General features: G+C 48.6%; 1 long non-coding RNA gene across 1 annotated transcript; it reads left to right on the top strand.

Annotated features, from left to right (window-relative positions):
• The first annotated feature begins 1,915 nt into the window (after nucleotides 1-1,915).
• On the top strand, nucleotides 1,916-9,876 carry LOC148755064 (uncharacterized). Its single transcript, XR_016019222.1, has 2 exons — nucleotides 1,916-2,083; nucleotides 7,626-9,876. It is a non-coding gene; the product is annotated as an uncharacterized LOC148755064 (long non-coding RNA).
• The last annotated feature ends 4,930 nt before the right edge of the window (nucleotides 9,877-14,806 follow it).

The raw sequence follows: 14,806 nt of genomic DNA, 5'->3' as shown, positions 1-14,806 counted from the left end.
GGGATAGACCCCTGCCCGTCCTAGCGGGGTGCGGGGTCCCTGAGTTGGATGCCCGAAGCCAAGACCTTGGGCTCTCCGGGGTTTGGGTGGAGTCGCTGTAACAGCCAGTCAGAGCTGGGTGCGGGACCCCCAGTACCGCCGGCGTGTGGCGGGGTTTCTGTGCTGGTCAAACAAAACCAAGTCGGGCCCCAGACCCTCTGGGCGGGTGGCAGAGTGACTTGTCGGCAAGCCCAAGCCCGGGGCAAGACCCGGGGCCCTTATGGTATGGCGCGGCGTCATCGTGCTCGCCGGCCATAACAGGGACATCGGGCCCTCTTGGTGTGGGCGGGGTCACAGTGCAGTCTTACTGTAGATGGGGGAGAGACCCCGGGTACTGCTGGCTGGGATAGGGTGGTTTCACAGCGCCAGCGGACCAGAGCGGTGGGTGGGACGCTGAGGCCTTTTGGCAGAGGGCGGGATCACCGTTCTGGCCCGCCCATCAGGGGTGGGATTGGAGGCCTTCCCGAGGGTGGTGAAGTTGCTACACCCGCGGGCCCAAGCTAGTGACAGGACCCTGGGTCCCTCCCACAGGGTTGGGGTCGGCGCGCGAACCGTCCTGAGCCAAGGATGAAACCTCAGTCCCTCTTGACCAGGGCCAGTTTGATGCGCTGCTGAGCCAGAGCTGCGACCCGGGACATTCCAGCGTCGGGCTGGAGCCAGGGTTGGGACCCGGGGTCCTCACGGTGGAGGGCGGGGTCGCTGCACCACCAGGCCAGAGCTGTGACCTAGGGAACTCTCGGGGAGCGGTGGGGTCGCTGCATTGGCCGGTCCGATTCCGGGTGGGGGGGGACCCAGGGCCCTCTCAGCAGATGGTTGGGGTGCCGCGCTGAGTGGCCGCAGCTGGGGATGGGACCCCTGGCCCTCCAGGTGGGGTCAAGTTTGCTGTACCGGCCTGCCAGAGCCAGAGGGGTTACCTCGGGTTCTCTCCCCCTGTAATGGGGTCAACCTGCCGGCTGGCCACAGCCAGCAGCAGGATTCCAGGGCCTTTTCACGGAACGCAGGGTTACTTGGCCAGCTGGAAGGAGCAGGGGGCAAGACCCCCTGCCTCCTGGGGTCTTGCCCAGGAGTCATTGCATTAGCCTGCCTGAGCCGGTTGCAGGACCTTGGACCTTCCCGGCAGTTTTGGGGTTGGCGCGCCAACCAGCCCCAGCCGGGGGAAGACTTTGGGCCCTCCTGGGGTGGTACAGGATCACCGCACCCACCGTCTCGTGCTGGGACCCCCGACCCTCCTGGCGGGGGCGGGTAAGCTGTGCTGGAGGGCCAGAGTCACAACCAAGACCATGGGACCTCCTGGCGAGTGAAGGGGTCCCCACGCAGGTAGTCCCGAGCTGGGGACGAGACCCCAAGTCTTTCCTGGAGGGGAGAGGGGTCTCCACAATGGCGGGAGCCTAGCGTGGTACCACTGCCCTTCTGGCAGGGGGGTTGCTGCGCTGGCCAACCGGGGCTGCCGGGAAAACTCAGGCTTTTCCCGCGAGGGGCGGGGTGGTAATACCCGCTGTGGGGAGCCATGGTTTCTTGCAACCCTGAACCTTGCAGACTGGCTCGGTTTCTGCCCCCATAACATTGTCTCTGCCTTATCTGAGAAGCGCCTAACGGCTGCTGAGGAATGTGGTGAAAACGGCCAGTTCCCAGACACAGAAAACTAAGGGCTTTCTAGACAAATAGTAGATTCTGTCTCCTTGAAATATTTACTTTTGTGAGTTTCAGTGACCTTGTATCTTCTATGTCAAAGTAAGGTTGAAGCTGGAAAGATTTACTTTCACTGAGATAATGCATATCTTCTTCGTTTAACTGCACGTACTCAAATTGTATATATTGGTTAGAGATAATAAACTCAGGGCTTCAGAATGACTGAAGACCGGCCGCATTAGCATTTGTGTGTGTCTTTTATTTCATTCCCACTCCCCCATTCAGGTACTGATCGACTCGTGGCGGCTGGCCCGTCACACTTGGCGCCCGAACAGGGACCTGAATACGGGGGTAACAGTGAGGAACACCACGTGGCAAGGGCCCAGCTCGTAGAGAGCTTATCAGTGGATGCGTGGTGAGTAAGGCACAATACCCCTCGGTCGAATGAGTGTGTGAGTGAGTGATAGCTCCACGACTTCGTGTTACGGAGCTTGATTGGGCCCTAATCTGCGATTCCGGTTCTGTCATACGGCATAACGGCGACTGGACTTCTGTCTACCTGTCCGGGGAATTATACCGGAGCGCCTTAGCCAAGACAGATTTGGCTCCGCGAGGGGCACGGCCAGACGGGCATCAGAGTGTTTTCTTTGTTTGAAAGAAGGGCCGAGTTAGGGTGAAGGATGGGTCACGCTAGCAGCAAGGACCTGTATGTTAGAGGACTTAAGAAATTGCTTGCCGCCCGTGGCAGTCGGGTGAGCAGAGAACAGTTAGATAAGTTTTTAGAATTTGTAAAAGAAGTTTGTCCATGGTTTCCAGAAGAAGGCACTGTCAGTCTGGAAACTTGGGAGAAAGTGGGAGAGCAGTTACAAGATTATTATGCTGCCCACGGACCTCAGCAGATCCCTGTAGAAACATTCGGGTTGTGGACCTTGATTAGAGATTGTTTAGATCTCAGGCGTAAGAGCTGTAAGCTAGAGAAAGTAAAACAAGCTGGCAATGAAGAAATTCTTTCATCTGCCGCTTCTCTGGCAGAGAGAGAAAAGGGGGAGGAAGCCAAACCCACAGAAGAATTTTTTAAAGATACAGAGCCTATTTATTATGAACCTCCGGTCGAGGACTGGGAAGATTTAGACTCTCAGGATCAGGAAGACTCAGAGGATGAAGCAGCCAAACATAATAGGAACATATACCCTCCTTTGGTGGCTATGGCTCAAGAAGGCAGACAACCTGCAGGCACTACACTTTCTCTTGCAGATCAGATAAAGATGATTCAGGGACAGTTGATTGAACTTAAAGTTGCTGTGGACAAAGGAAATTGTCCTCGGGGTCCCCAGATTCCTTTTAGAGAACAATGGAATCCTCGGGGCAAAGATCCCCCCAGAGTTATTCCTTTTACACCACCTCCTGAGGAGCTCTGTATGTGGGGTCCTCCGTTGCAGCCCCCAGTTTGGGACATGCCTACTAAGCCTCCGCCGAATTATGTTAAGCCAGGATCAGACTCTAATGTGCGTTCCCCTCTTCAAATGGCTTGTGAGGAAGCTCACAAGCAGGGGAAATCCACAGAACAATTTGGAGTATATCCTCTTTTTGACAGGATTGACCAGGAAGGAAATAGGTTTAGAGAATGGAGGCCAATTCAATGGAAACAATTAAAAGAGTTAAAAGAGGCTTGTGTACAGTACGGCCCTATTGCCCCTTTCACCTTAGCAATTCTGGATGCTTTGTCTAATGAAGCTACTCCTCCAGAGGATTGGAAGCATATTGCTCATGCTTGCCTTTCCGGGGGCGATTATCTTTTGTGGAAATCCGAGTTTTATGAAAATTGCAAGAAGAAAGCTAATCAGAATGCCTCAGGACAAATTCCCATCACTTTTGACATGTTAGCAGGAGAAGGAATATATGCTGAATTAAGGAATCAGATGGACTTTGTGGCAGGAGCTTATGTTCAGACCACTGCTGCAGCAAAAGATGCCTGGCGTATGCTGCCAGATACTTCCCGCAAAGAGGATCATGTTTCTCAGATAAGGCAAGGACCCGATGAGCCCTTTCAAGATTTTGTATCTCGCCTCTGTACAGCTGCAGGGCGGATTTTTGGGTCATCAATGGCCACTCAGTCCTTTATAACACAGCTTGCCTATGAGAATGCTAATTCTGCATGTCAAGCTGTTATTAGACCATTCAGAAAAAAGGGAACCTTATCTGATTATATTCGCTTGTGCTCTGATGTAGGTTCCTCTTTTACACAGGGCATAGCCATAGCGGCTGCTATTCAGGGAAAGCCTATAAAAGAAATACTGTATCAACAAACAAGATTTAATACAGAAAGTCGCTCTGGAGCTTGTTTTACTTGTGGCAAAAAGGGACATCGAGCTGCTCAATGCCCTCATAAAGGGGAATCTGAGAACTCGGCTGCTCCTGTGAGAAAGCCTCCAGATGTGTGTCCTAAATGCAGGAGAGGAAAACATTGGGCCAATGAATGCAGATCCAAGACAGATAAAGATGGAAAGCCCATCCAGGGAAACTGGGTGAGGGGCCAGCCCCAGGCCCCGAATCAACAATGCTATGGGGCACTGCAGATCCCAGCGCAGATGCAGGGACAAAGAGGGAACGAGCCTCTGAGAGGAAATACATCACAGATTTATTTCAGGCCACCTCAGGTAGCGCAGGATTGGACCTGTGTTCCACCACCAACATTGTACTAACTCCCGAGATGGGAATGCAAGCATTGCCCACAGGAATCTTTGGGCCACTACCACCAGAAACTGTAGGTTTATTATTAGGAAGAAGCAGTGCCACTATGAAAGGGATTCAGGTTTTCCCGGGAGTTATTGATGAGGATTTTACCGGAGAAATTAAAATCATGACTCATTCACCCTTAAATGTTTCAGTCATACCTGCTGGAACTCGCATAGCTCAGCTAATTATTTTGCCTCGTGTAAAAATAAGAAAAAATAGGCAAAATCAGGAACGTGGAGACCGAGGATTCGGTTCCTCTGATGTTTATTGGGTTCAGGAAATAAAAAGAGATCGACCTGTTTTGCAGCTTAAAATTAATGGAAAAGGTTTTCAGGGACTTTTGGATACTGGCGCTGATGTCTCCTGCATATCTGCACAACACTGGCCATCTAACTGGCCGATGCAAAACACTATTACAGATTTGCAGGACATAGGACAATCTCATTCCCCTAAGCAAAGCAGTAATTTGTTGTCATGGCAGGATGAGGACGGACATCAAGGGACTTTCCAGCCATATATTATTCCCGGCCTGCCTGTTAATTTGTGGGGACGAGATATTATGAGTAATATGGGAGTCTATCTTTATAGCCCAAGCACTCAAGTAACTCAGCAAATGTTTGATCAAGGGCTTCTCCCAGGACAAGGCTTAGACATTAAGGGACAGGGACGTCAGGAACCTATTTCGCCTAACCCTAATTTACAAAAAACAGGTCTGGGATATTTTCCCCAGGGGTCATAGATTTACCTGTACTCCACCAAAAAACTGCAGAAACAATAACTTGGAAATCTGATACGCCTGTGTGGATAGATCAATGGCCCCTTACTCAAGAAAAAATATTAGCCGCTCAAGCGCTAGTACAGGAGCAGCTTGATAAAGGCCATGTAATTGAATCTACGTCACCCTGGAATTCACCCATTTTTGTAATTAAGAAAAAATCAGGGAAATGGAGATTATTGCAAGATTTGAGAAAAGTAAATGAAACTATGGAAGTTATGGGTGCTCTCCAGCCAGGGTTACCTCATCCTTCTGCTATTCCAAAGGATACTTATAAAATAGTGCTAGATTTGAAAGACTGCTTTTATAATATACCACTCCATCCCCAAGATTGTAAGAGATTTGCCTTTAGCATTCCTAGTCCAAACTTCCAGGAACCTGTAAGAAGGTATCAATGGAGAGTCCTTCCCCAGGGTATGGCCAATAGCCCTACCTTGTGTCAGAAGTTTGTTAGTAAAGCAATTGATAACACCAGAAAACAGTTTCCTTCTGTGTATATCATTCATTATATGGATGACATCTTATTGGCTTGTAAAAAAAAAAAATGTTGTTAGCTTGCTTTGCAGATATGAAAAAAAACCTTCTAGCCTCAGGTCTTATTATTACACCTGAAAAAGTACAAAAAAGTGAGCCTTATTCTTACTTGGGATGGCACTTATTTGCTCAGTATTTCACTCCCCAGAAAATAGAGCTTAGGAAAGATCATCTTAAATCTCTTAATGATTTTCAAAAGCTGTTGGGAAATATTAATTGGCTACGTCCTTCTTTGGGATTAACTACTGGAGATCTTAAACCACTGTTTGAAATTTTAAAAGGAGATTCTGATCCAACCTCCTCCAGGTCTCTTACTGAGCCTGCAAGAAAGGCTCTTTCTAAGGTTGAGAAAGCCATTCAGCAACAGCATGTTTCCTTTTTAGATTATTCTAAACCTCTATATGTGTATGTTCTGGACACCAAGCATACACCCACAGCAGTGTTGTGGCAAGAAGGGCCACTTAGATGGATACACCTCCATGTGGCTGCACAAAAGAATCTTACTCCTTATTATGAATTTGTGGCCAGTTTAATTCAGGAGAGCCGCCTAGAAGCTCGAAAATATTATGGAAAAGAGCCAGATTTTATTATTATCCCTTTTACAAAAACACAAATTCAAGGCCTGATGCAGTTTACAAACAGTTTTCCTATTGCATTGGCTCATTTTGTGGAAACTTTGGATAATCATTATCCCAAGCATAAATTGCTTCAATTTTTTCAACATCATGATCCAATTTTTCCTTCAATAGTGTCACATACTCCTCTTCCTGCTGTACCTAATATTTTTACTGATGGATCTAACAATGGTGTAGCTGTTTATGCGCTCGATAAAAAAGTCATTAAAAGAGTACAGACACCTCCTGCCTCAGCTCAGATAGTTGAGCTTCGAACAGTTCATATGGTATTGCTTGACTTTGCTTCTCAGTCTTTTAATTTATTCTCTGACAGCCATTATGTGGTTCGTGCCATCAGGAATTTAGAAACGGTACCTTTTATTAGCACCAGTAATCCTGTTATTCAGGACCTGTTTCTTCAGATACAACAGGCCATTCAGTTACGCTGTAAGAAATTTTACATTGGCCATATTAGAGCTCATTCTAATCTTCCAGGTCCTTTAGCCTCAGAAAATCAAATTACAGACTCTACTACTCAGCTCATTGCCTTGACTCAAATAGAAAAGGCACAAAAGGCTCATAGTCTCCATCATCAAAATAGCCAGAGCTTGAGACTGCAGTATAAAATAACCAGAGAAGCAGCACGTCAGATAGTAAAACAGTGTCCGGATTGTTCACATCTCCAACCTGTGCCTCATTATGGAGTCAACCCTCGAGGCCTGCGTCCTAATGACTTATGGCAAATGGATGTGACTCATATACCTGAATTTGGAAAGTTAAAATATGTTCATGTCTCTATTGATACCTTCTCCGGATTCGTTGTGGCCACGGCTCAGACCGGAAAAACAACGTCACATGTAATCAGACATTGTCTTGCTGCATTTGCCATGATTAAAACCCCTAAAAAACTTAAAACAGATAATGGCTCAGGTTATACCAACAAAAAATTTTTTCTATTTTGCCAACAATTTTCGATCAATCATGTTACTGACATTCCTTACAATCCCCAAGGACAAGGGATTGTTGAGCGCACTCATGGTACATTGAAAGTTAATTTGCATAAAATAAAAAAAGGAGAGTTATATCCCCTGACGCCTCATAATTATCTGTCTCATTCTCTCTTTATTCAAAATTTCTTGACCTTGGATGCCCATGGTAAAAGTGCTGCAGAACGTTTTTGGCATCCTTCTACTGCCCCTCAGGCTTTAGTCAAATGGAAAGATCCACTTACGGGCTCTTGGCAAGGCCCAGATCCAGTCCTCATATGGGGACGAGGACATGTATGTATTTTTCCACAGGATGCAGAAGGCCCTCGGTGGCTGCCAGAACGATTGGTGCGACATGTGGACCCTCTACCTACTGATGAGGCTGATAGTCTTCAGCAATGCAGAAGAAGACCAGACGTATTGGGCCTATGTACCTGATCCACCAATCCTCCACCCCGCAGTGTGGGACGGTCCTGAGATTCCAGTCTATGTTAATGACACCCATGTCTTAGGACTGCCCTCTGATGGACACATGAAACAGCATTTGGAGAAAAAGTTCACTTATAATGGTATAGGAATAGGTTTGCCTATTTGTATTGCAAAAAATAGGTCTACATCTGGGTGCTTGCGCAGTTCTCCTGTCACTATGCACATTAATGACTCTTTAGTTGGATGGACTATTCGTCTTAACATGCTAGGCGATTGGTCAGGAGGACGCAAAATAAATCTGCCCGTCCCTCCATCGCGTCCATCTTGCAATAAAAGATTGAAATTAAATACTGAGACTGTCCCATGGAGAGCCTGTCCTGGCAATGATCCTGTTCGTTATGACATCCCCGGGACAAACAGATATATCATTGACTGGTCAAGAAGTAACCGGTCAGGATGGGCCAGAAAACTGACTTCTGGACTTTGGACTTCTGATACGCAGTATCAGCAAAATTCACTATGGAGGCTTATGGGAGCAATGGATAAGGTTGAAACCAGGCTCTCTCTGCCCATGAGGATTTTGGAAGACGGAACTAGGGATTGGACTATTGTTGCTGAGACTGTTAATGTATCTGCTTGTGTTCCTTCTCCTTATGCACTGTTGATTGGAAATGTTAATGTACACTTTGTAGGAAATCAATTTCATGTATCCTGTAACAATTGTTCTTTAGCAAATTGTATTTCTTGGGTACCATCAGGAACTCATGTTATGATACTTAAACAACCATCTTTTGTTATGCTTCCTGTTAATATTTCTGGACCTTGGTATACTGAAAGAAGTTTACAGATTTTCAAAGAAATTGAGTATGCTTTGAGTAGACCAAAGCGGTTTATTGGACTTCTAGTTACAGAAATTATGGCTTTGGTTACTATTATTGCAACTGCTGCTACAGCAGCTGTGGCTCTTTCTCAGACTATTCAAAATGCTCATTATGTTAATACTCTTTCAAAAAATGTTACTTTAGCTTTAGGGACCCAAGAAGCTATTGATGAGAAATTAGAGCAAAAAGTGAATGCCCTTTATGATACAGTTCAGTATATGGGAAATGTCATTCAAGGTATGAAAGTTAAATCTCATTTAGAATGTCATTCAGAATATCATTGGATATGTGTCACTTCTAAAAAGTATAATAGTAGTCAATATGATTGGAATCGGGTTCGTTTACATCTTCAAAAAATTTGGCATAATGCTAATTTGTCTTTAGATATGCTTCAGCTTCATGATAAAGTTCAAAGTATGAGAGAAGCTGAACCCTTGAAATTTGATGCAGCTCAGGCTGCCTCTGAGTTTGTTGATGTTCTTAGGAGTGTTTTGCCCTCTATGCCTTATATTACCCATTCTGTTATAATATTTCTTACATTGGGCATCTGTGTCTGCTTGGTTCTGTGCCTACTCCCTATCCTCATCAGATGTTTCATCAGCAGGATGTTAGACTTACGAGCTGACATCCATCAGCTTGAGCTTAAGGCGAAGCCTTAAGTCTTTCTCCCCCATGCATTTAGAGGGGCGGGTTAGTCAACGACGGGCAAATACTTGGGAGCCGCTTCAACACCTAAGACAGGGCTTGTATTAATAAAATATGAGTACCAATGACGGGTAAGTTGAGGCAGGCGTCCTGGGATGCCTAAGTCAGGCACCGTCACCTCGCCATCCTGGCTGGATGGACTTTGCTTTTATAAAATAAAAAAGGGGGAGATGTGGGGAGCCATGGTTTCTTGCAACCCTGAACCTTGCAGACTGGCTCGGTTTCTGCCCCCATAACATTGTCTCTGCCTTATCTGAGAAGCGCCTAACGGCTGCTGAGGAATGTGGTGAAAACGGCCAGTTCCCAGACACAGAAAACTAAGGGCTTTCTAGACAAATAGTAGATTCTGTCTCCTTGAAATATTTACTTTTGTGAGTTTCAGTGACCTTGTATCTTCTATGTCAAAGTAAGGTTGAAGCTGGAAAGATTTACTTTCACTGAGATAATGCATATCTTCTTCGTTTAACTGCACGTACTCAAATTGTATATATTGGTTAGAGATAATAAACTCAGGGCTTCAGAATGACTGAAGACCGGCCGCATTAGCATTTGTGTGTGTCTTTTATTTCATTCCCACTCCCCCATTCAGGTACTGATCGACTCGTGGCGGCTGGCCCGTCACAACCCGCCAGCTCGAACTGCAGTCGGGATCCTGGGCCCTTCTAGTTGGGGACGGGTTGGACGCGGGCCAGCCCGAGCCAAGAGCGGGAACGTGGCTTCTACCAGCGAAGAGCTGTGTCGCCGCGTCTGCTAGACCGAGCCAGGGTGGGACTCCGGACCCTCCAGGCGGGGTATGGGGTCACCTCGCCGGCTAGCTCAAGGCAGGGGTAAGACCCGGCGCCCTCTGGGTGGGGGGAAATGTCGCTGCTCTGGCTGGCCAGAGCTGGAGGTGGGACCCACTGAGGGGAGAGGTCAGCGCACTACCCAGCCCAAGCTGGGGATGGGATCCCGAGCCCTCCCAACAAGGGGCACTTGCCACCTAGACAGTGGCAAGACACCGGACTTTCCTAGAGGGAGGCAGGGTCGTCGCGCCAGACAAATTGAGCTTGGTTGGGATCCTGGGACCTCCTGGCAGTGGGCAGGGTTGGCATGCGGACCAGCCAGAGCCAGGCGCGGGGGACCCCGGGTCCTTTTGGCTGGGGGTGGGTTTGCCTCGCCGGCTGGTGGGAGCAGGTAGCCCCGGCCTTCCTGGTGGTGGAGAAGTTCTTTGTGCCTGCTGGCCCCAACTGGGGGCACTGCTGGCCTGGGGCAGAGTCACTGCTCTGGATGACCAAAGCAGGGGATGAGACCCCAGGTCCTCCTATGGCAGGCAATGTCCCCGCATTGGCCCGAGTTAGGTCTGGACCCCAGGCCGTAGTGCTGGAGGCTGGGATCCCAACACCGGCCAACCCCACTGGCCAAAACCCCAAGCGGAGTGTGGGGACTCTGTGCTGGCAGTAAGGAGCCCGGACCTTGGGCCCTCCAGGTGGGGGCGGGGTCTCCATGCCTGCCTGCCAGTGCCACGGGCAAGAACCCAGGACCTCCCGGCATAGTGCAGGGTTGCTACACCTGCGGGCTGGATCCCGGACCTAGGACCCTTCCGGCGTCAGTCTGGGTCGCAGCACCCACGGGTCAGAGCCGTGATGCAAACCCCACGCCCTCTTGGCTGGAGGTGGGTCACTGCACCTGCCGGCCTGAACTAGCCTTCCGGGTAGGTGGCTGGGTCCCCCGCACTGGCCCCAGCCGGGGTTGGGACCAGGGACCCTTCCAGTGGGCGGTAGGGTTACAGGTGCCAGACTACCCCAGCAGATGGTGGGAACCCTGATACACCCCGTGGATGGTGGAGTCACTGCAGATGGCTGGTTTGAGATGGGGCAGGACCCCAAACTCTCTTGGTGGGAGGTGGGGTTGTTGCGCTGGCAACCCAAGCCCGGAGCAAGACCCCAAGTGACTATGGAGCAAGGGGAAGTCGCAGTGCTGGTGGGCCAGAGCTGGAGGCAAGACTCCCCGGCACCTGGCCTGGGCGGGGTCACATGCCTGTTGGGGTAGAGTTGTAGTGCACAATCTAAAATCACATAGGTATTAACCTTCAACAAGAAGTCCGCTAGATATTCCACCAAAAAAAGGGTTTGGGGTGGGGGGAATATGCAACGCAGAATGGGCAGCCATGCTCAAGGAGAGCCATGCTACAAGTCCCCAGTAGAAAGCAGAGGATGTTCTTTTACGGAAAGGAGTTTGGAGGGCTGTTATAACTAAGCAGTTCTTTCTGTATGATTTTGCCATCCATGTAGCAGTAAGAGTTCCCCATACAGTCCCTCTTTAATTCAACCCTGGGTGAAGTTTTTAACAAATTAATTAATGTATGTATTTATTTTTACAAAGCTAAACTTTTTACTCTATTCCACTAAAATCCATTGGTCCATCTTGTACTTTAAATCGTTTTATCATACATAATTTTGTAACGCCATTCATTGATTATTTGGAAATTATGGGTTCTCTGACTTATGCAAATTTTTCATTATAAAGAAGCATATTAATTAATATCACCTTTAATCTTAAGTTTTGGGAAGCATGAAGTTCACAGCTGCAGATACAATTTTTCCAAAATTCTATTTTTTTGAAAGTGCTCATTTTTATATTACAAAAATTATATACTGTCATTTGTTTCCTGGAATCTACTGTTTCACTCTGTTGATTTTTCAGACAAACAGATAGCTGTCTCGCAACGTATTGAAAATAAATCCTAGATAGATGAAATGCTAAATATGGAAAAGAAAGCTCTGAAAGTTTCATACTGAAATGTACAATTAGCATCTTTTGTCCATCAATTACCTGGAATGACGTTGTACCTCAGCTCTTTGTCTTCTTGAAATAAATAATTCAGTCAAAAGACATAATTTGAGCAGCATAGGACCCCAAGAATTTATTAGTAAAAATGAGTACACTCCAAGAGAAGGAAGCAGCTTCTCCTTACATTATGTAAGGGTTTTATCTCCCCTTCTACCTCTCCAGTATTTCTCATTCTCCCAGCTCTCGTGCCTTGTACATTGGTACCTTGGTTTTCGACCGTGTCACGCGGGGCGGCCTGCGGGGTCTCAGCTCCCGCTCCCCACATAAGTATGCAGGACATGGTGAGGCCCAAAAGGAACACCCACGGAGCCATAGGTAGGGGAGTCATACCACTATAGTCTCTGGAGGCTGGGTTCACTATAGTATACTGGAGGCTGGGTTCACATGATGTGCGACCTGCTGTCCGCTTTTCTACCAACCAATTGACTCTCTCCACCACAGCCGCGGCAGTTATATCAGTGTCCAATTGGCTAACTGGCTACAGCTGATGGCCAACTAGCCACAGCCGACAGCCATCTACTACCAGAGCCAGCACCTTTCCACGTGAGGCCGAGAGCCTGGAAACTGCTATCTGGGGCTCTGTCCCCACACTCCACCCCTACAGGGTCTCGCCTCACAATCTACGTGACAAGCATCTTCCGCGAGGGTCCTTGTGCCATATTAGCCTACAGGCACCCGACCACACAACACCCAAAAACTTGACAGATAAGCCAGGGCCTTGGACCTTTTCCTCATTCACCACCCAGCCACGTGACTTCAGGTGGTGGAGAAGAGAGGGAGCTGCTTGCTCTAAATCAGAAAGAGAATCTGATGTTAACAGAATGTCATCAACATAATGAAACAAGGCCACAGAGGATGGGCGATCCCACTGTGCCAAATCCTGGGCCACGAGCCTGTGGCAGATAGTGGGGCTGTGCAAGTATCCTTGTGGAAGGACTTGAAAAGTCCACTGCCGCCCATCCCAAGTAAAAGCAAACTGCTCTTGACACTCGGGTGCAATGTCAATGGAGAAAAAAGCATTTGCCAAGTCCACTACGTAGTGATATGTCCCCAGGCGGACAGTCGGATGATCCATTGAATCATGAATTGAAGGCACTGCAGCGTGCAAAGGTGGCGTTACCTTATTTAACTCCCTACAGTCCACAGTCATTCGCCAGGTCCCATCTGGCTTCTTGACAGGCCATACTGGGGAGTTAAAGGGACTGTGCGTTGGCCTCACAATATGTGCCTTTTTCAATTCCAATATTGTACGACCAATCTCCTGCTGCCCTCCTGGCAGGCGTACTTTCGCACTGTAACCACACTCCAGGGCTGTGGCAACACTTGAGCAGGGTGGTGAGCATGCCCGCGTGTCACCGCTTTCACCACCCGGATCCAGAGATGGAACTGTCCTACCGACATCTGTAAGCTGAAGCCATGTAGCACGTCCACCCCTAGAATATACTCCGGAAGAGGGGAGACATAAACCTTGTAGGTACAAGGGGGAAGCCTTCCTATACCCAGTGGTAAGGAAACAGCTTTCAGAGTCACAGTCTTTCCCCCGTAGCCATCAATGCAGACTGCTGGTCCGGGGAACAGTTCTGGGTTCCCATAAACAAGACTGCAGTGTGCGCCAGTGTCAACTAGGGCTAAACCCTCTGTACATTCGAAGGGGACCAATGTATGGACAGTTCCACGTGGGGCCTCCGCTCCCTGCTCGTCCCCTCTGAACAGGTACCTTGGCCCCACCCCTAATCAAGCTGCAAGGAGTCGGCCTCAAGCGGCTGCATGAAGTCCTGGAGGGACACAGGTCGTGCTTTCCCAGACATCTCCTTTAGGCTTCTCCAGAATTGCTGTTCCGGATGCAACTTTTTCCAAAGTTCCAGCAGGAGTGCATTGGGTTGTTAGTCTATTTTCTCCCGATCGACCCCTGTTGCCACGAGATCACTCCACATGTGCGCGTGTTACTCTCTGAGGCCCGCGATCTCACCCCTTTACTTTTGATTTGGGCTTCAGGTCTCAACTGCACAGACCTCCTGTCTTAACTTCCTTCGCCTCTGGCTTTCAACATCCCCTAGGGTGGCCATGGCAGTTGTAACTTCATGGATCCGTCGCCCCACATAGGGTGTAAGAATAACAACCAAGGATCCAAAAGCACTTGCAGGTGCAGTATCCAAAACCAGATCTCTCATGCTGGCTGTTAAAAGCTTGTCATCCAGCCCCTGCATATTAGGGTAGAAAATAGCATGTCTCATACCCATTTCACGGATGATTTGCATAAGTTCCGTATATGACTGCCATTGACTCACAGTGCCTGGCAGCTTGCCAGCCTGTTCCCATACGGTGTCTAACGCAGCAGTGAGTCACTCCATTAGAGAATGGTTGCCCTGGTCGTGGACCAACCTATGGCAGTTCTGTAACCTTTGTCACAGGGACAGATGCACTGTCACGAAGGCTAACTTTTCCATCTCACCTGGGGAGCAGAGAATGTTGTCTGCTCCCTCATCCCATAAACGTAACAGCCAAGCCGAGACTGGCTCTCCAGGGCGTTGTCTGTACCACCTCCCCAGCTCCTGCAACTCAGTGGGAGTGTAAGGGGTGTAGGTCGTGAACTCAGTCACAGCTGGGTTGCCGGCAGCAATGCCCCTGGGGCCCAGAGGTTGCTCACGT

Source organism: Rhinolophus sinicus, chromosome 16 (genome assembly GCF_057876585.1).
Source record: "Rhinolophus sinicus isolate RSI-liver-muscle chromosome 16, RSI-T2T, whole genome shotgun sequence".
Classification (NCBI taxonomy): domain Eukaryota; kingdom Metazoa; phylum Chordata; class Mammalia; order Chiroptera; family Rhinolophidae; genus Rhinolophus; species Rhinolophus sinicus.
Note: the sequence above shows the minus strand (reverse complement) of the source record. Positions and strands in the feature narration are given on the sequence as shown.